At 42.1% G+C, this 21,310-nt stretch overlaps 1 long non-coding RNA gene across 1 annotated transcript; it reads left to right on the top strand.

Annotated features, from left to right (window-relative positions):
• The first annotated feature begins 1,990 nt into the window (after positions 1-1,990).
• Positions 1,991-20,850, top strand: LOC114203322 (uncharacterized). Its single transcript, XR_003607964.2, has 3 exons — positions 1,991-2,055; positions 12,031-12,154; positions 20,299-20,850. It is a non-coding gene; the product is annotated as an uncharacterized LOC114203322 (long non-coding RNA).
• The last annotated feature ends 460 nt before the right edge of the window (positions 20,851-21,310 follow it).

The following is a 21,310-nucleotide window of genomic DNA, read 5'->3' as shown; positions in this document are numbered from 1 at the left end:
GGTTGCCTTTTATTTTGTTGATGGTTCCTTTTGCTGTGCAGAAGCTTTTTAGTTTGGCTAGTCCCACTCCTTGATTATTGCTTTTGTTGATTATGCTTTTGGTATTATTCCAAAGAATCATTGCCAAAACCTATGTCAAGGAGCTTTTCCCGTGTTTTCTGTTAAGAGTTTTATGGTTTTAGATATTATATTTATTATTCATTCATTCATTTATTTTTTAAAGATTTTATTTATTTATTTGACAGAGAGAGACAGTGAGAGTAGGAACACAAGCAGGGGGAGTGGGAGAGGGAGAAGCAGGCTTCCTGCTGAGCAGGGAGCCCGATGCGGGGCTCGATCCCAGGACCCTGAGATCATGACCTGAGCCGAAGGCAGATGCTTAACGACTGAGCCACCCAGGCGCCCCTCCCTTCTCTGTGTGTAGCCTCTCTCATGTGTTTTTGTTTTGTGGCTACCCTGCAGCTTACTTGATTCGTCTTACAGATATAAGAGTCTATTTTATGTGGATAACAACATTGGTTGCATATACAAACTACCTTCGTATTCCCTCCCCCCCTACATTTTGTTTTTGATGTCACACTTTTAATCTTTTTCTGTTGTGTATCTATTAACACATTATTGTAGCTATAACTATTTTGAACACTTTTGTTCTTCGACCTTTATACTAGAGTTAAGTGGTTAGCACGTACTACCATGTTGCATTACTAAATCTGACTATATACTTGCCTTTGCTCGTATGCTGTTTCTTCTCATATTTTTCAGGTTACTGGTTAGCATTCTTTTGTTTCATCTGACCAGCTCCTTTCAGCATTTCTTGTTAGGCAGGTCTAGTGTTGATGAAGTCCCAAAGCTTTTGTTTGGCAAAGTCTGTCTTGCCCTCATTTCTGAAGGGCAGCCTTGCTGGGTGAAGTATTCTGTTTTTGAGGTCACTGATTTTTATTTCTGCTTGGTCCAGATGATTTTGAAGCTCTCTATTAAATTCTTCAATTCAATCATGGTATTCTTCAGCTCCGTGATTTCTGTTTTTTTTTTTTTTTTTTTTAGTGTTTTCTATTTCTTTGTTGAACTTCTTATTTTGACCTTGTATTGTTTTCCTGATGTCATTAAATTATTTATCTGTATTCTCTTGGAGCTCTCTGAGCATCTTTGTCAGGCAATCTGTGGGTCTCTATTTCTTTGCGGCGAGTTTAATGTATTCCTTTGGTGGACTCATGTTTCTCTGATTCTTCATCATCCCTACAGCCTTATGTGGTGTCTGTATGTTTGAATCACTGTTCCAGACTTTATAGATGGACTTCAGTAAGGAAGGACCCTCACTTGCAGACAGGAGCATGCTGGAATGTACTGTGAGCTTCCAAATACGGAAGTGTGGTGGCACTGATTCCAGAATGGTGTGGTGACTCACTTATGTCAGTGGGGTCCACAGCATCCAAACTGCATGATTCTCGGTGAGTGTTGTTGGGGGATGTGTCCACAGATGTTGTAAGGTCTGTAAGACCTCAGCAGTGCCTCCAGGTCCAACAGCTAGGGACCAGGGCAAGCAGTAGTAATGGTTGGGGCCAGTGGGGCGAGTGGTATAAGCTTGGCTGTGGAGCACAGCTAGAAGTGTGTGCGTGGGGGGGCAGGGACCAGGTGCAAGCTCATACTAGTGGTTAGGGGCTAAGGTATGCAGCAAGTGCCAGGAATTACTGTGGGTACACTGGGAGCTGCAGGGGCCCCTGGCTGTCAGTATGCTCTCCCAGGGCTTCGCAGTCTCCCCCTGGGTATGCACACTGCAGTGGAAGCCAGTGAAGGGCCTCAGGTTGGCAGGGTGCCCGCACAGATGCACAGGCTTGTCCTGAGTGCATGCACAGCAGTGAGCACCAGCCACAGGGGTTAGGCTGGTGTCTTGTGCTGCTCAGCCACAGAGGCCTGGGATGGCTTCTCGTGCTGTTCCTGGGCTTTGATTGGAGGGAGGGGGAGGAAGTGGTAAAAGACTCAGGCAGGTAATGTCAGAAATGCAAATACCCGTGTGGCAAAAGCTGGTGAAAGCTGCTGGGGTCATCTGTGAAGCAGGTGAGTGGGCACTGAAACCACTTTTTAAAAAAGTATATTCACTGGCGAAGCCATCTGGTCCTGAGCTTTTCTTTGCTCACAGGTATTCATCACTGATTCAATCTCTTCCCTTGTTGTTGGTCTCATCAGAGTTTCTATTTCCTCCGGAGTCGGTTGTGGTTTGCGTGTTCTAGAAATTTGTCCACTTCATGTAGGGTATCTGTTGGTGTGTAGCTGTTCATGGTATTCTCTCTTGGTCCCTTTATCTCTGTAAGGGAAATAGTAATGCCCACATGTTCATTTCTGATTTTTAGACTTGAATTTTTATATACCCAATGACTTTTAGTCCATTAAAGTCATTATCCTTTTGATGTTTGAATTAACCCCCCCTGGCCAGTGAGAGCCCCAGCATGCCGGTTCCTTTGTCCCGCTGACACAACTCCCTGACCCTCCGTAGCTGCCTTGCCTTATAAAAGCTCAAGATGCCCCAGGCTTGTCACATACATTCCCTGCCCAGACCTGGAATCCGTTCTTCAGATCCTGAGCCCCTGCCTTTGCACTCCCCTCCGTCTGGGATGCTCTCCTGTATCGCGTTGTGGTTGACATTCACTCTTTAGTCTTGGATGACACGTTACTTCCTCAGGGACACCTTCCCTATACCCCCAGAACTGGCCGAACTTCTCACTTCAGCACCTTGTGGTATTGACCGTGAAGTGACCGGTAATGACTTGTTTACAGTCCTGGACTGCTAATATGAACGATGATCTGAGTTTGGGCCTTTCAGGGCTGCTACAGGAAGCCTGACAAGGGCTGCAATGAGGGAGGCAGAGCCTGTGGCCTTTGTGATGCCACTGAGCCCGGCTGTGGCTGTGTTTGCTGTCAGCACGTGGCCTTTCCAAGCACTGAAGCCAAAGAAAAAAGAAAAAAAGAGCCCTGTTTTCTTAGGTCAGCGAGAATCAGCTTTAAGTCTTGCAGCCAAGAGTCCAAACTTATAAAATTATCTTCTCCAAGCTTTTCAGGATTTTTGTCCCCACCTGTTACTATAACAACCACACATATTGTCATGAGCTAGTGTCATGAATAAAGGAGGTGAAGAGGTATTTGTCTCCCCCAAGCTTTAGCTGTCTCAGTGTTTTAAGATTAGATCCTCCAGCCATTATAGACTTCCAGATGTTTCCCTGAAAAGGACAGCCTGAAGGGAATTTAAACCCTAAATGCACAGGCAGCAGGAAGAAGTCAAACAAGTGTGTCTACACTGTTCTGGGATCTCTTCCTAACTTCCTAGGCGTGTTTACTCTGATTTGGGATTTTCCTCTTGTCCCTGACTTGGGATGTCTCTCTAATTCCCTGGGTCTATCTACACTGGCCTTGCAGATCTCCCTTGTTCCCAGTATTTCTATACTGAACTGGTATGTTTCTATAATGCCCAAAGGTTTCTTTCCTGATTTTGGATGTCTTCCTAATTCCCCACTTTGTCTAACTAATGATGCCCCCCCCACCGCAATTCCCCAGATGTGTCTACTCTGAACAGGTTACACTCCCTGATACAGAGGTAGGTCTGCCATCTCCTGGGGTGTCTCCTGTAGTCCTCAGGTATGTCTCCCCTGACCTGGGGTGTCTCCCTTATTCCCCAGGTATGTCTGCCCTCACCTAGGATATCACCCATTTCCCCATGTGTATCTACCTGTACTTGGGTGGCTCCCTAATTCCCCCGGGTGTGTCTAATCTGTTAACTGTATTTTTCAGAAGATTCCACCCCGATCTGGGAGGTCTCCCTAATGCCTTCTGTGGGTCTACACTGATGTAGAATGTCTCTCTTATTCCCTGTGTATTGTCACTGACCTGCGATATTTCCATAATACCCCAAGGATGTCTCCTCAGACATGGGATATTTCCCTAGGTACTCAGATTTGTCCACCTTTGCCTGGCATGTCTCCTCAATTCCCAAGCTGTGTCTACTCTGACATTGGATGTCTCCCATATTCCTCACACACGTCCACTCTGGCCTGGGATGTTCCCCTAATTATTCAAGTGTGTCTACTACGCTGACCTGGGATGTTTTTCCTTTATTTTCCAGGTGTGTCTACTTTGACCAGTGATGTCTCCCTAATTCCCTAGGTATGACTCACTGACCTGGATGTGTCCCTAAAAACCCTGGTGTGTCCACTATGTCTTATGTTTCTGTAATTACTCAGATGTGTCTACCTTGACCTGAGTGCTTCCTTAATTTTCCAGGTATGTCTACCATGTTCTGGGATGACTCTGTACTCCCTCAGGGTGTCTGCTCTGATCATGGATGGTGTCCTAATTTCTTGGAGTTTTTCCTCTGTCATGGGAAGACATCTTAATTCCCCAGATGTGTCTGCTCTGCCCTGGATGACTCCATAGTCATGTCTATGTCTATATTAATCTGGGATGTCTCCCAATGTACCATGTTGTCTACACTGACCTGGGATATATTGCAAATGTACTTGAGGTATATATATATCTGGCCTGGGATGTTTTTCCAGTTTCCAGGTGCATTTACACTGACAAAGATGTCTAATTTCACAGGTTTGTCTACACTGATCTGGGATATCACTAATGACTTTGAGGTATCCCTACGTGTTTGTCTTATCTGGATTGTCTTTCTTATTCACCAGGTATCTCTACTGTAATGTGGAATGTCCCCTAATTCAACAAGTGTATCTACCCTGACCTCGGATGTATCCCAGATTCCTCAGGTGTGCCTACCCTGACCTGGGATATTTCCATAATTGCCTAAGTGTGTCTACACTAATCTTGGATAGTTCCTTAATTCTTCAGGTGTGTTTACCCTGATTTTGGATGTCTGCCAACTTCTCAGGTTAGTCTGCACTAAATTGGGACATTCCTCTAATTGCCCAGGCATGTCTACTCTGACCCAGGATTCTATTCCCTAGGTAGATCTACACTTAATTGGGATTCTTCCCTAATCCCCAGTGTTTGTCTACTTGAACTTGATATGTCTCCCAAGTTCCCCAAGGTGAGTCTACACTGACCTGGAGTGTCCCCCAATTCCCCAGTTTTGAGAATACTGACCTGGAATGTCTCCTTAATTCATAAGGTGCTTCTACTTTGACCTGGGATTGCCTCTAGTCACCAGGGATGTCTGTCCTAAACTTGGATTATCTCTAGTTGTCCAGGTGTTTCCGTGGTAACCTTGGATGTCTCCTTAATTCCTCAGGTATGTCTAAACTGACTTGAGATGTTTCCTTAATAACTAAGGTGTCTGTCCTGGCTTGAGATGCCACTCTAACTTCCAGGTACATCTTCACTGGAATGACTCCCTGTTTTCCCAGACCTGTCAATCCTGGGATGTTTAACTCCCTATTTGTACCTACTCTGACCTAGAATGTCCTATTAATATCCCAGGTAGGTCTTCACTGACAAGACTCCTTAATTCTCCAGGTGTTCCTACACTTACCTGAGATGTCTAATTCTGGAAATTTTCACTAATTCCTCAGGTTTGTCTGTCCTAATTTTGGATGTCTGATTAATTATGCTAGTGTGTCACAGTGATCTGTGAGTTCTCATTATCTTCCAAGTGTGTCTTTCCTGACAAGGAATGTCTTCTCTGTTCCCCTGAAATGTCAACCATGATCAGGGATTTTCTCCCTAATTCACAAAATGTGTCTGCCCTTACCTGGCATATATATATATATATATATACACACACACACACAAACATGTATGTATTATTTGGTCTTTTGAGAGAGAGTGTGAGTGCACACGAGAGCTGTGGGGTTGGGGTTGAGGGGCAGAGGGAGAATCTCAAGCAGGCTCCACACCCAGTGCAGAGCCTGATGCAGGACTCAATATCATGACCTGAGCCAAAATCAAGAGTTAGATGCTTAACTAAGCCGCCCAGATGCTCCTGGCATGTATCTTCATTTTCCTATATGCTTCTACTCTGATCTCATTGGTCTTTCTAAATCTCCAGGTGTGTCTACACTGACCTGGGAGGTCTTCCTCAGGTGTATCGACTCTGCCCAGAGATGTCTCCTAGGTGGGTCTACATTGAATTGGCATATCTCCCTAGTGTCTACATTGTTGTGGGATCTCCCTTATTCCCTATGAGTTTCTATCCTGACTTGGGATGTCCGACTTCCCAAGTGTGTCTACTCGGACCTTTGAGGTCTTGCTAATTTTCCTGTCCCGCCACCCCTGACTTGAGATGTCCCCTTAACTCCAGTTATGTCCACTTTGACTTGAGTTGTCTCCCTAATTCCCTAGCTGTGCCTACCTTGATCTTGGATGTCTAATTCCACAAGTTTGTCACTTCTTGCCTAGGATGCCTCCCTCGTCTCCAGGGATGTCCACCTTATTGTAGGATGTCATCTTAGCTCTCCATGTCAGCCCAGATCCGTGGTGTCTCCCTGTTTCATCTGCTGTGTCTACACTAACCTGGGATGTCTCATTTTGTAGGTGTATCTCTTAGAAAAATAAAATTCAGAGAGCTTTGAGATGAATATTTTATTGAGTGAGAAACAAGCATTTTGGAAACAGGGATACATTCAAACCGAAAGTGGTAAACTCTGCTCTAGGCTGTTCCACATTCATGCTTTATAAACTAAGTACATTTTCCATTGTGATTTGTTATTAGTAATTTACATTCCCTTTTCATTACATCAGCTTACTTGATTTTAGCTCATTAGCTGATTAGCATGTCATGCTGACATGAATCAAGCTTAAATTTTAAAATCAGAGTCAGTATTTTTGAAATTGGGACAGTTTTAAGATCTGGTTAAGTGAACATGAGTCTTTGGTCTAGGGGCATACTGAAACTGTGGTCTCTACTTCATTTTTAAAAAATCCCTTCCTTTTGATCATTCTCTCAGTTGAACTGAGAGTGGCTATTTAGCATTACTCTTGGTTATGGGCCTTCTTTGGACCTGAAGATAGTGAATCAGAATCTCATTAGGTTCTTCTGATAATTCTTGTTCATGTTGCTTTGTTGTTCAGTACGCATGGAGATCATTTGATTAGTCAGTGTTTACTGAAAAGCACTAAAGACTCGTGAGAAGATATAATACACAGGAGTATTATTAACATGAGTAACAGGAGTATAATATCAAATGTTTGAAAATACCCCAAATCCAAGATGCCCATTTGCCCAAATTTAACCAACTAAAAAGATCAAATTATGAGTTTTTTTTTTTTTTACTTTTACAAGCCAATCTGCATTGTTTTTCGTCATGTGTAATTGGGTTTCAATTTTTTTCTGAGTTATTTATATAAGCAAAACATGTACTAGCAATGACATATTCTTATTGTAATTGTAGATATTCTGCAATAGATAGGATCACTTCTAAGGAATTGCAAGTGTTTGTTAGACACACCAAGGGAATTTTGCAGTAATATCTTGTACAGGTAGGCACTCCTGGGCAACTAGGTCAAAATCCCAGGGTAGACTAGAAGCACTTTGGGAATTAGACACTCCAATCAGTATAGACACACTGGTGAATCAGATACACCAGGTCAGAGAAGACACACCCATGTTACAGGGAAACATCACTGGTCAAGGGAGACAGATCAGGGGAATAAGGTCCACCTCCCAGGTAGGAGTACTACTATTAGGGTTTAGAGAGAAACTCTAGGTCAGGGTAGACATCTGCGGTGTGGGAATTATCCTGGGTGTATTTGAGAATCTATGAAGACATCAATATGATGATCTTCATATTGAGAATTATGAAGACATCCCCCATGAGTGTAGACATTTCGGGGAATAAGAGAGATAACAAAGGTCAGAAGAGACACACCTGGGAAATTAGGTAGACATTCTTGACTGCACACAGTCCTGGGTAGAGAGAGTTCAGATAAGAGTAGTCACACCTGGGGAAAAGATATCCCAGGTAAATGTACACACAACTGACTATTAAGGAAACATCCAGGTTTAGGTTATATACACTGGGGTAAGTAAGGATACATCCCTGATCAGAGTAGATAGAGCTGGGGAATTAAAGACATACAAGTTAAGAGAACATAGACCTGGGGAAACAGACTTCCCAAGTTAGTATAGAAATACTTGAGGAATCAAGGTGAATCCTAGGTCATGGTAACTTTCCCTAGGGAAACAGACATTTTAAGTCAGCAGAGACACAACCCAGGACATTAGGGAAAAATCCATAGTCAAAAGAGATACATCTCTTTTAGAATAAAGTAGATGTCTCCTATTTTAGAGAAGAGAAGAAACCTCTATGGAAAGAGGGAGAGATTCCAGATCAGGCTACACACAATAGTCACTATCAGGAAAGACCTATGTGGGTAACTGGGGAGAGATCCCAAGTCAGGCTGACAAATCTGGTGAATTAAAGACTCACTGCAATCAGGACAGACACCCAGGGTCTTAGAGACATCACAAATCAGAATAGACCTACCTGGAGAAATAGGGAGACATCTCAGGTCATTGTGGACACAACTTGGGTCGAGGTAGATTACCTGGGGGGAAATAGTCATCAGTGAACTATGTAGGCACACCTTGGTAACTAGGGAGACATCCTGGGTACAACGGGGAATAAGAGAAAGTCCAAGTTAGATCAAGGTAGGCACAACTGGGGAACCGGGGAGGCCTCCCTAGTCAGAGTATACACACTTGAGGTACTAGACATTCCAGGTCATAGTAGACATACCTGGCATACTAGGTAGACACAGCAGGTCAAGGGTAGACATCAGGAGAATTAGGGAAACATCCCAGGTTAGTATAGCCATACCTGCAGTATTAGAAAGACATCCAGTGTTGAGGTAGACACAACTGGGAATCTATGCAATCATATTAGGTTAGTGTTGACACACGTGGGGAATTAAGACAGCTCAGGTCAGTGCAGACATAACTGGTATACCACTTTTGGTAGACACTTATGGGTAATTAGTAAACAATCCAAGTTAGTTTAGATACATCTCAGGAATTATGGAGACACCAAAGGTCAGGGTAGACAGACCTACGGAATTGAGATGTGCCAAGTCAGGATACAGCAAAGCAAAGAGGGAGACTTCCAGAGTGGTACAGATAAGCCCCTGTTTTAATGAGTCATCCCAAGTCAGTGGACACACACTTGAGGAATTACACATCCCAGGTCAGTGTCCATACACCTAAAGAACTAGACAAACCAGGTCATAATAAAAACAACTGGGATTAGAGATTCACTCATGCCCATGTGGACACGACATACCAGGTCAGAGAAGATATATTATCTCTGAAAATTCCTAGATGTAAGGTTAGGGAGGACACACTTGGACAGTGAAGAAGCATTTCAGGTCAGGGTAGAAACACCTGGGGAGTTAGGGGGATATCCAAGGTCATTGAAGACACATTTGGTAAATTAGGGATACATCCCAGATCAGAGTCACAACTGATAAGGTAGGCATCTCAGGTCAGAGAAGACACCTCTGGTTATTAAAAAGACATATAAGATCAAGGTAGAAACAGCTGGGAATTAGACATTCCTGGTCAATAAAGACAAACCTGGGTGATTAGGGAGACACCCCCCTTTCAGTGTTAGCACACTGGATTAGGAATACGTTTCTAAGTACATACCAGAGTAGAGACACTTAGAGAACTAGAGAGACACCCTGGGTCTGTGTATTTCAAAGACCTCACTGGTCACAGGGTATATATTCATACAGAACAAGGGCCACATCCCAGGTCAGAGCAGATATACCCAGGGAACTAGAGAGTGATCTCCCGTCACAGCAAACACATTTGGGGAATATGGGAAACATCAAAGGTTAGTGTGATCAGGGAGACTTCCAAGTTCATGGTAGACACAACTTAGGAATTAGGAATAACCTGGAATAACACACCTGGGGAAGTAGGGAAACATCCCAGGTCAGAAGGCACAGCTGGGGAAATAGTGACAACCACATCAGTGTAGACCAACCTAGGGAATATGGGAGACATACCACTTCAGCATAGAGACACTTGTGGTATTAGAGAGAGATCCTTGATAAGGGGAGACATACATGGCAAATTGGAGTCACCCAAGTGCAGGGTAGACAACCCTGCAAAATAGGGTGACATCAAAGGTCACTGTACGTATACTCATGGAATTAGGGAGCTATCCAGTGTAAGAGTAAACACTACAGATACTAGACATCACAGGTCAGAGTAGACATGCCTGAGGGAGAAGGGAGCCACCCAGAGTCGGGTTAGGGACACCTTGGGTATTACAGGGACATCATAGGCCAGAGTAGACATGCCTGAGGAATTAGACATTCAAGTCAGAGCAAACACACCAAGGAATAGGAGACATCCTACGTCAGTGTAGACACATCTGGGGAAATAAAGAGACATCCCAAGTCAGTGTAGAAATACAGGGTCAATTATGAAGACATCCAAGTTCAGGGTGGACACCTTGGAAATTACAGGGACAAGCCAGGGTTCACACACTTGGAGAAATGTTGGGACAAATCATTTTAGAATCGACACACCTGGGAAATTAGGTAGATTTCCAGGTCAGTGTAAACACACAGGATAATTAGATAAATACCCCCAGTAAGTGTAGACATACATGGAGTTTAGCAAGACAACCCAAGACAAAGCAGGCACACACTGGGAATTAGAAAAATCCCAGTTTGTACTAGACTCTGCTTTGGTGTTAGGGATTTATCTCCTGTCAGTGTAGACACACTTGGGGAACGAGGGAGACATCCCATTTCGGGTAGAAACTCCTGTGGAATAAGGGAAGCTTCCCAGATCAATATATACAAACCTGGGGACTAAGGGATACACCCCAGTTTAGGGTAGACATGCTGGGATTAGGGAGCGATCCCAGGATAGGACAGACGTACCTGGGTCATCAGGGAGATAATCCAGGTCAGAGTAGACACACTAGGAGAATTATGAGGACACAGATTAGACACAACTAGGGGACCAGGAAGCTATTCCAGCTCAGTGTAGATACCTCTGCATATCCCAGGAGACATCCCATATCAAAGTAGACATACTTGGACAGCAAGGGGGATCTCACTCAGAGTAGATTACCTGAGGTATTAGACAGACATCCACGTTCAGAGTTCACTCTTCTGGAGGAGTTAGAGTCTAGTGAGGATTAACACACCTGTGGAGCTATAGACACATCCCAGGTCAGAGGAGACACCTGGAGATTCAGGGGAATTCCTTGATCAGTGTAGACCCATGGGAAAATTGGCAGACTTGCAACATCAGGGCAGTCAAACCTAGGGAGTTGGGGGAGACACTCAAGGTCAGTGTAGACCCCCCTGGAGAACTGGGAGACACCCACTGTCAGAGTATACGCATCCTAGGGGATGAGGGAAATATACCGGATCAGGTTGGACACAACCAGGGAACTCTGGAGAAATCCCAGCTCAGGTATACTTACCAGAGGAACCTGAGATATAATCTAGAGCAGGGTCAACACATTTGGGGAAAAAGAACTATGGATATAGCTTATATCAGTGTTGTTCAAGTAACCAGATTAGGTCCAAAATGGAGTTGCTAATGTTAACCCCACGTCAGCAAACCAAAACTTAAGTTTCTATGTTTTGCTCTCCCAGAAAAGGAGGGTCTAGGTCAACCAATAAGCACTTCCCTGCTCAGCACAAGTTAGGATGACCTACCCCAAGACTTCCCTGTGCCCCCATATAAGAAGAGTAACCATGTTTACCCATCAGGAAATGCCTAGCATAACTTCCTCTTCCTGTTGTTTTTTTTTTTTAAGATTTTATTTATTCATTCATGAGAGACAGAGAGAGAGAGAGGCAGAGGGAGAAGCAGGCTCCCAAGGAGCAGGGAGCCCGATGCGGGACTCGATCCCAGGACCCTGGGATCATGACCTGAGCCGAAGGCAGACGCTTAACCATCTGAGCCACCCAGGCGCCCTCCTGCTGACTTCTCTTACCTTGTACAGATCTTCGGTGCTGCTTTTTATCTGCTAGATTAGGCGCTGTCAGATTCATGAATCACTAAATAAAAGCCAACTAGGTCCATAAATTGACTGGAAAAATTTCTTTGAACAGCTTTGATGAGAAGGATGGGGTCCAGAGAAGACTGCTAATGGCTCTGGGCATGACAAGAAGCACAGGTGCTGGTACCTGCTCAACTCTGAGTTCTTGGTCTTTCTCACGTCTCCACAGCCCATGGGTAAGTTCCTCTTGTATATGAGCTTTGCATTTGAGCTGCCTGGTCTAATGGGCTTTTTTACTCCAGTGTTTAGCAGGTCAGCTTGAGCTGGCAGATGGTTCCATTTGGAGCCTGAAGTCCCTAGCCCTGTGTTAGTCCACAGTCTTGATTTATTGGCTTCTGCTGGTTAGTCTATTGTTCCAATTTGGGAGCTACTGGTTTTGTTGGTGTGAACCACAAGTAAAAGTGACAAATTTGTCAAACAGAAACCAAAGGAGAAATGGGACCCTAAGGTTCTGAAGAATCGAATGATCCATCTTCTCATACCCCAGCTCTTTATATTTTTAAAAACTATGGTTCTGGATGTTGTACATATTTGCAGAAATGGCAACATATCACTAAGGATAATCTTGAATTACAGTAGCCACAGTAGGGAAGTTTTAACTTAGATAAGCTTATCCATTTACAAGCTGCCCTAGAGGGAAAGCGGTCTCAGCCAAGAACTCACTATAAAAGGTAGAAGGAAAATAAATTTTTCCTTTTCGACAGTTTCTGGTGACCCAGATGGGACACCTCACTTGCTCTAGAGCCTGCAGACAGGATACTGAGGAACCTGGCAGAAGCTGGCAAAGAGAATTAGGTAACATTTCACATTGTCTCTTCTTTTGCAAACCCAGACTCCTGTGAATTTGGTTTCGGGATATACCCGCTGGTTGTGGATTCTTTCACACTCCCAGGGGCAGCTATTGCTTTTCCTGTTTGTCTCGCTTCGTGTCCTGAGAGTCTGGCTCGGCTTTCTGCCTGCCTGTCTGTTCTTGCACGTGCAGGCCCCTCAACTGTCAGGTTAGGGTCCCGAGAAGATTGTTGGACCGAGCTGTGGGTTGTACCTCATTTGTCGCTAACATCCTACTGACTGTTGCCAGCTCTCAGGGGAACTGTCTTTTTTTTTTTCCAAAATAGGTATTATTAAAAAAATTATACAAATTGGCTTTTTATTACTCAAATTATGAAAATTTTTAAACACTTTGTCTCAAGCCTCCAAAAAAGTGTGCTCTGTCTTCACAGTCTTCAGTGGCAATACACTGTGATGGTACAGAAAATAACTCACAAACATTTCAAAGAACTTTGTTAGAATGTACAAGAATATGGCAGAAGCCAGAATCCTTAAAGTGATTTAAAAAAATTTCAAGTTTAAGTATTACTGAAGTTATATAAACAGAGTTACAGAATAGTAAACACCTATGTGTAATTTTGCAAAGGAAAAATGATTAGTTTTGTATGTCTACACTTTGTTTCAGCCTTTCCAAAAACACTTTTAAATGCAAAAACAAAATTTTCCAGTTACCCAAAACTTCAAAAATCTATTGTACTTTGAAAAAACTCTTAAAAGCAGCATTGTTTAAATAGCAGTTAATTCACCAATATGTGTGCAACCAACCACAACCACCCTCACTATGACTCAGGCATGTCAAGAGTCCCCAGCTTACAATCCACAGCAGAACCAGAGGCAGCAAGCATCTCTGACAGTTAAGAGAAAAGGCCATGAGGAGTAGGTATGCAGCCCAGGGTATCCAGGTGCTTGCTTGTGGAGAAAAAGGGTCAAAACTGAAGGAACTTTCCTTACAGAATCCAAGGTCCTAATTCAGAGCAGCTCCTTTAAACACCGAATTCCTTTTTGACCCCCCTCCTCGTCACTAAAACAGATGGTACAAAGTCTATACAAAAGAAAATTTTTGAAACCTGTGTTTTACATCAATGCTAATTACAACCAATTTAGCAGAAAGAACTACAGAATGCAAATTTTAAAAGATTTCCTTACTAATGGGACTATATATTAGGGTAGGAGCCAACTGGTTTCCTAAGAAACAATTCTAATGCACTTTAAATTGGAAATCAGATGTCAACACTACTTTAAAAGGTCTTTAAAGAAAAAAAGAAAGGCCATTGTATACATATCAAAGTTTTATTATCTATATAAGTTGACCTATTTTCAAATAACTGACATAATTTAGTATTTAAAGTAGCATTTTAAGCAATAAAAGGCAAAAACAAAGTGCCTTCTTTATGTTGCCTGTACTTGGGAGTGGTTCTGGATCTTGGGAAGACTGTATTTTTTGCACCCTCTTAGGAGATGCATTGTGAGTCCACAGATATGTCCTAAAAGACTTACTGGTTTTGGCTGAGTAACTTGATTGATATACTTTGGGTTTAAAAGAAGAAAAAAAGAGCGCAATACTGCCAGGAATATTTATTATTTGTCTCAGCTAAAACCTGCAACTAAGATATTTGAAAGAACTTTTATAATGAACTCCAGAGTCAGAAGCTGGTCAGATTGGAAGCCATGGTAACCAGACAAGAGGAAGGAATCAAAGGCATCCAGTTGGTAAGGAAGAAAGTATGACATGACATTTCACTATGCAGATGACATGATACTATATATAGAAAACCTTAAAGACTCCACCAAAAAACTAATTAGAACTGATAAATGAATTTGGTAAAGGTGCAGGATACAAAATCTATGGCATTTTTATACACTAATAATGAAGCAACAGAAAGAGAAATTAAGAAAGAAATCCCATTTACAATTGTATCAAAGATAATGCCCAGGAATAGACTTAAACAAGGAGGTGAAAAACCTACACTCTGAAAACTAAAACACACTGATGAAAGATATTGAAGGGGACACAAATAAGCGGAAAGACATTCCATACTCATGGATTGGAAGAATATTGTTAACATGTCCATATTACCCCAAGCAATCTGCAGATTTAATGCACTCCCTACCAAAATATCAAAATGTTTCACAGAACTAGAACAAACAATCCTAAAATTTGTATGGAACCACAGAGGACCTTGAATAGCCGAAACATTCTTGAAAAACAAAGCTGAAGGTATCAAATTTCCAGATTTCAAGTTATACTACAAAGCTGTAGTAATCAAAACAATGTGGTACTGGCACAAAAATAGGCATATACATCAATGGGATAGTACAGAAAGCCCAGAAATAAACCCACGTTTGTATGGTCAATTAATCTTTGTCAAAGGAGGAAAGAATATGCAATCGGAAAAAGTCTCTTCAACAAATGGTGTTGGGAAAACTGGACAGGTAACATGCAAAAGAATGAAACTGGACCACTTTCTTATGCCACACACACAGATAAATTCAAAATGGATTAAGGACCTAAATGTGAGACCTGAAACCATAAAAATCCTAGAAGAGAGCACAGGCAATAATTTCTCCAATATTGGCCATAGCAACTTTTTTCTAGGTATGTCTCCTGAGGCAAAGGAAATATAAGCAAAAATAAATATCGGGACTTCATCAAATAAAAACCTTTTGCACAGCAGAACTAGGTGTCAACAAAACTAAAAAGACAACCTTACATAATGGGAGATGTTTGCAAATGATATATACAATTAAGGGTTAGTATCCAAAATATATAAAGAACTGATACAACTCAACACCCCAAAAACAAATAATCCAATTTAAAGTTGGGCAGAGGACATGAACAGATATTTCTGCAAAGAAGACATCCAGATGGCCAACAGACACATGGAAAGATGCTCAACATCACTCATCATCAGGGAAATACAAATCAAAACTACACTGAGCTATCATCTCACACTTGTCAGGATGGTTAAAATCAAAACCACAGGAAACAAGTGTTGGCGGGGATGCGGAAAAGGGGGAACCCGCTTACCCTGTTGGTGGGAATGCAAGCTGGTGCAGCCGCTCTGGGAAACAGTATGGAGGGTCCTCAAACAGTTAAAAATGGAACTACCCTATGATCTAGTAATCACACTACTGGGTATTTACCCCCCCCCCAAAAAAAACACTAATTCACAGGGATATATGTATCCCAATGTTTATAACAGCATTATTTATAATAGTCGAATTATGGAAGCAGCCCAAGTGTCCATCAGTAGAGGAATGGATAAAGAAGGTGTGTGTGTGTGTGTGTGTGTGTGTGTGTGAATACACACACAGTGGAATATAAGCCATAAAAAGAATGAAATCTTGCCATTTACAACAACATGGATGGAGCTAGAGAGTATAATGCTAAGTGAAATAAGTCAGAGGAAGACAAATACCATATGACTTCACTCATATGTGGAATTTAAGAAACAAAAAACAAAGGGACAATAAAGAGGCAAACCAAGAATCGACTCTTAACTATAGAGAACAAACTGTTACGGGGGGGGGGGGATGGGTTAAATAGGTGATGGGTGTTAAGGAGTGCACTTGTGATGAGCAGTGGGAAATGTACAGAATTGCTGAATCACTATATTATACACCTGAAACTAATATGACACTATGTTAAGTATACTGGAATTTAAAAATAATAATAAAGCCCAATAGGGGTTCTTTAAAAAAAAAAAAAATTCCTAACTAAAATGAAATGTACCCAGAGGGAAAGAAAAACATTCTGAAACCTTTGTGAAAGGATTTACTGAAATATTCAAAAGACACACAGCTCTAAATCTAAAACATAAAAATCTTCTGATTTTCATCCAAATTGAAAATCTTCCTGATACAAAGAAGCAAACTGAAGATAATACGATTGGATGAGTGGGTCAGCTCCTTGATATCATTCACGTTGCAACTCAATTCTTTGAGGAATTAAAAATAACTGTCTTTGTTTTATAAATTGAGTCTTTACAGGTGCAGAAATGCAGCTCTAGAAGTAATTTGAAGCCCACCTATCCTTTTTACCAATCCTGAAAACCCCCTGTTCATCTCAGAAAGCTTATAGATATTGTAAAAGATTTGGATTTAGGAAACAAAAGTCCTTCCTGGAGAAATGTGCATTCTCTGTGTTTAGATAGTAAACGTTTTATCCTGAAGGAAGAACTAAGAGCCATCTTTTTGAAAGGCAAACTTCAGGCAAATAATTCTTATCAGAAAGACAGAAAAGAAAGACTAGTTGGAAACTAGGAAAAATCTTAAAATCTTCTCCATAATTACTAGTGAAAAGCTTAAGTCATCTGAGGAGGTAATCCTAATTTGTTCTGTGTGTCAGAAACACAGTTTTATTCAATGGTTCTTTTATAAACTAGTGGGTTTTTCATTATTGAACTTGTCTCATGGCTAAAATTCTAAAACCAAGTTTAAGGATGTATTTTTACATATGTCTGAATGTTCATGTATTCCTGTATACATGCATGTAATCGATGTATGAAATTTTTCTATTTCTAGATGGTATTGCCAATATTAATTCATAAAGAGCTCTAACTGGCTTAAAGAAAAATAAGCACTTATATAACAAGTATACTCTCAGAAAGATAGGAACTAGCCCAAATGTTTTTCAAATTCACATGATCTAGGATAACCTAAACCTTGGGTGCATATTTCACAACTGACATCTGGTCCTGTGATAACTCTGGAGACCTCAAAACCAAAGTGACCGGGAAGAGAAGCTGCAAACATCATGAGGTAGACTGTTTCCTCCAGAGATGTTGAATCAAGAAGGTTTCTTTCTATTGGATGTTCACAGGTAAAAGAATGAAAATTGACCCCTATCTTACTGCACTCACAAAAATTAACTTGAAGTGGATTAAAGACTTAAATGTAAGACCTTAAGTCATGAAAGTCCTAGAAAACAAAAAATAGGAAAAAAGCTCCTTGACATGGTCCTGGTGATGATTCTATGGAAGTCACACCTGAAGCATCAGCAACAACAACAAAAATATACTGGGACTACATCAACCTAAAAAGCTTCTGCACAGCAAAAAAAAAAAAACCAACAAAGTGGAAAGAAACCTACAGAATGGGAACAAATATTTGCAAACCATACATCTGATGGGTTAATATACAAAATATATAAAGAGTACAACTCAGTAGCAAACAAATAATCCAATTTAAAAAATGGGCAAAAGAACAGACATTTTTCCAAAGAAGATATACAAATGGCCAGTAGTTACATGAAAAATGTTCAACATCCAGGTCATGATCCTGGAGTCTGGGGATCGAGTCCCGCCTCGGGCTCCCCGCTCAGCGGGGAGTCTGCTTCTCCCTCTGGCCCTCCACCCTCTCATGCTCTCTCTCGCTCTCTCATTCTTTCTCTCAAATAAATAAATAAAATCTTTAGTGGCTGGGCGCCTGGGTGGCTCAGATGGTTAAGCGTCTGCCTTTGGCTCAGGTCATGATCCCAGGGTCCTGGGATCGAGTCCCGCATCGGGCTCCCTGCTCCTTGGGAGCCTGCTTCTCCCTCTGCCTCTCTCTCTGTCTTTCATGAATAAATAAATAAAATCTTTAAAAAAAAATGTTCAACATCACTAGTCAAATTAGAACCATAAGGAGATATCACCTCACACCTTTTAGAATGGCCATCATCAAAATAACAAGAGGTAACAAATGGTGGCATGGATGTAGAGACGAGGGAAGGGAACCTTGTGTACTGTTGGTGGGATCATAAAATGGCACAGCTACTACGGGATACAGTTACTAAAAAAATTAAAAATAGAACTACCATATGATCCAGTAGTCCCATTTCTGAGAATATATCCAAAGGAAATGAAAATACTCAAAAAGCTATCTGCACCCCCATGTTTATAGCAGATTATTTACAACAGTCAAGACATGGAGCCAACCCGTGTCCATCGGTGGATAAATGGATGTAGAAGTTGTGGTTTACATTTACAATGGAATATTAGCCATCAAAAAGGACTTTTGCGATGGATGGATCTTGAAGGCATTGTGCTAAGTAAGTCAGAGAAAGACAAATACTCTATGCTCTCATTTAAATGTGGGATTAATTAAAAAAACGCACCAAACTCAGAAAAAGAGGTCAGATTTGTGATTACGACAGGTGGGGAGAGGGAGCAGTGGATGAAGGCGGTCGCAAAGGACAAACTTGCAGTTGTAAGATAAGCACTAGGCATGTCTGTACAGCACGACCATACAGCCGACACTGCCACGTGATAAACAGGGTAGAACTGTTGCGAGAACAGATCCTAGGAGTTCTCATCTCAAGGAGGAATTTTTCTTCTTACGGTGTCTAGATGAGATGGTGGATGTTAACTAAATCTAGTATGGTAATCATTTAAAGACATGTAAATCAAACCATGCCCTACACCTTAAACCCATATAGCAATATACATCAGTGATTCCTCATTAAAGCTGGAAAAATAGTTTCTTTCCATTCCTCATCTCTTTTTCCTAATTCTTAATTTTTACACTATGTGAAGGTCTTTGCAATTCTTTGGTCCACCTTTGTCTTGCTCTGTTCTAGAAAGATAATGCCATTGTTCACATCTCTCAGGGCATCACAGACTTATCCCTGCTTTCCAGAGAAATGGCCTCTCCCCGTCCTCTGTTGTGTCAGCCTCCCTAATCCCCGGGGGCCCATTTCCCTGTCTCTGGTTAACAAACCCGGGGAACCTTACATCCAGGTTCTACACAAAGAAAGGGAGACAAGGCAAGAGTAAGCAAGACAGAACCACCTGTGAGGTCTCCAGCCCCTTAAGTCTTCTTGACCTCCAGGGCCATCACCTTTCCAGTTCAGAGCCATTCTGACAGCTTCCAGCACGGGAACGCCTCTTTTGGCAGCATGGTCCATGCTCCTCCAGGGTAGATATTTATCTGTGGAGGGCTACTGTCCCCTTATGCATGGGCAGCTTAACGTCTAGATGGAAGAGGGTAAAAGCTGTGGTCTGGGCCACAACCAAACTGAGGCTTCCCACTGTGCTGTACCTCTCATCCCACACTACAGCCTCAAACAGGGCTGACCAGGAGGTATAGATTACTCAGGTTTTGCCTCCTTTGGCAGATCCTTATTACGTTGGTTGGAAGTCAGTGCCAACAAAGCACGTGATTAGAAATCTTCTGCTTACACTAGGGGAAATAGCAGTATTCACTGCCACAGCTGTAGCTGCCCAGCAGACACCTCTGCGTTCACTTGCCAAAGCTGTCTGTCTGAGACAACAGGATAGCTCTTGACTGTCTCCTTGCTGAGCATGAAGGTATTTGTGCTGCAGCCAATACCTCGTGTACTTGGATAAATACTTCAGGAGAGGTCAACACACAATTGCATGAAATAAAGCACATGGCTTAAGCAGGTTAAATCTAACCCTGGGTCATTCTATCGCTGCCTTCAGCTGGTTTGAGACATGGGGACCTTGGCTTCAGAGTACACTCTAAAGTTTGACTGCTCTTCTTTCTACAGTCATCCTCAGTCTTCCTGGTGCACTGCATTCTCTCAAAAATCTTCAATACATGTTCACGACCACTGGTCAGCAGACAGATTATCTCAGAGACTAGAGCACCGAAAGGAAAAGGACGAAAACGGCCATGTACAAGAATTCAAGCCTAACTCATGCCCTGCAAACACTACGGACACCAGCAGAGACCACAAGAGCAGTGACACAGCGTAGTGCTTTAGTCTTACATTTGGTCTTACCTCTCGGTAAAAGCTGAATCTGATCAAAAGGGAGAGTTGGTTAAAGTAGTTGGATTAGGCTCAAAATAGTCTCTAATATTAAGCCCCACTTTAGCGAACCAAAACTTAACTGTCTGTGCTCTGCTCTCCCAGAAAGGAAGGTCTGGTTTAACCAATCAGCAAGTCCCTGCTCAGCACAAGTTACCTGACCTGTTCCAAGACTTCCCTGTGCCCCCATATAAGAAGAGTAATCATGCTTAACCAGTCAGCAAATGCCCAGTGTAACTTCCCATTCCTGCTCACTTGGTCTGTAAAATCTCTTGCATTGTACATCTTCAGTGCTCCTTTTTATCTGCTAGATTAGATGCTGCCTGATTCATGACATCATTAAATAAAAGCGAGTAGATCTGTAAATTGTGGAAATTTTTCTTTTAGCAGTATTCATAAGTCTGAGTTATTAGGGTAACATTCCAGATCAGGAAACACATACCCGAGGAATTAGGGAGACATCCAAAATCAGGGTAGACTATACATATGGGGAACTGGAGAGACATCCCAGGTCAGTAGAGACATGCCTAGTTGATTAGGAAGACCTACCTGGTCAGGATAGGTACATCTGGTAAAATAAAATACTGCAGAGGAGAGAATCTTGTGGAATTAGGGAGACATCTTAAATTATAGTACATGAACCTGAAGAACAGAGGAGCCCTCCCAGGTCAGAGTAAGACAAACCTGTTGATAAGGGAGATTTCCAAGGTCAGGGCAGGACACCAAGGGAATTAGGTTTAGATAGCTGGGA

The sequence above is a fragment of the Eumetopias jubatus genome, unplaced genomic scaffold (assembly GCF_037043125.1).
Source record: "Eumetopias jubatus isolate StellerSeaLion01/CBP00866 unplaced genomic scaffold, mEumJub1_p1.0 scaffold_16, whole genome shotgun sequence".
Lineage (NCBI taxonomy): Eukaryota > Metazoa > Chordata > Mammalia > Carnivora > Otariidae > Eumetopias > Eumetopias jubatus.
The sequence above is the reverse complement of the archived record's forward strand: the minus strand, read 5'-3'. Positions and strand labels throughout refer to the sequence as shown.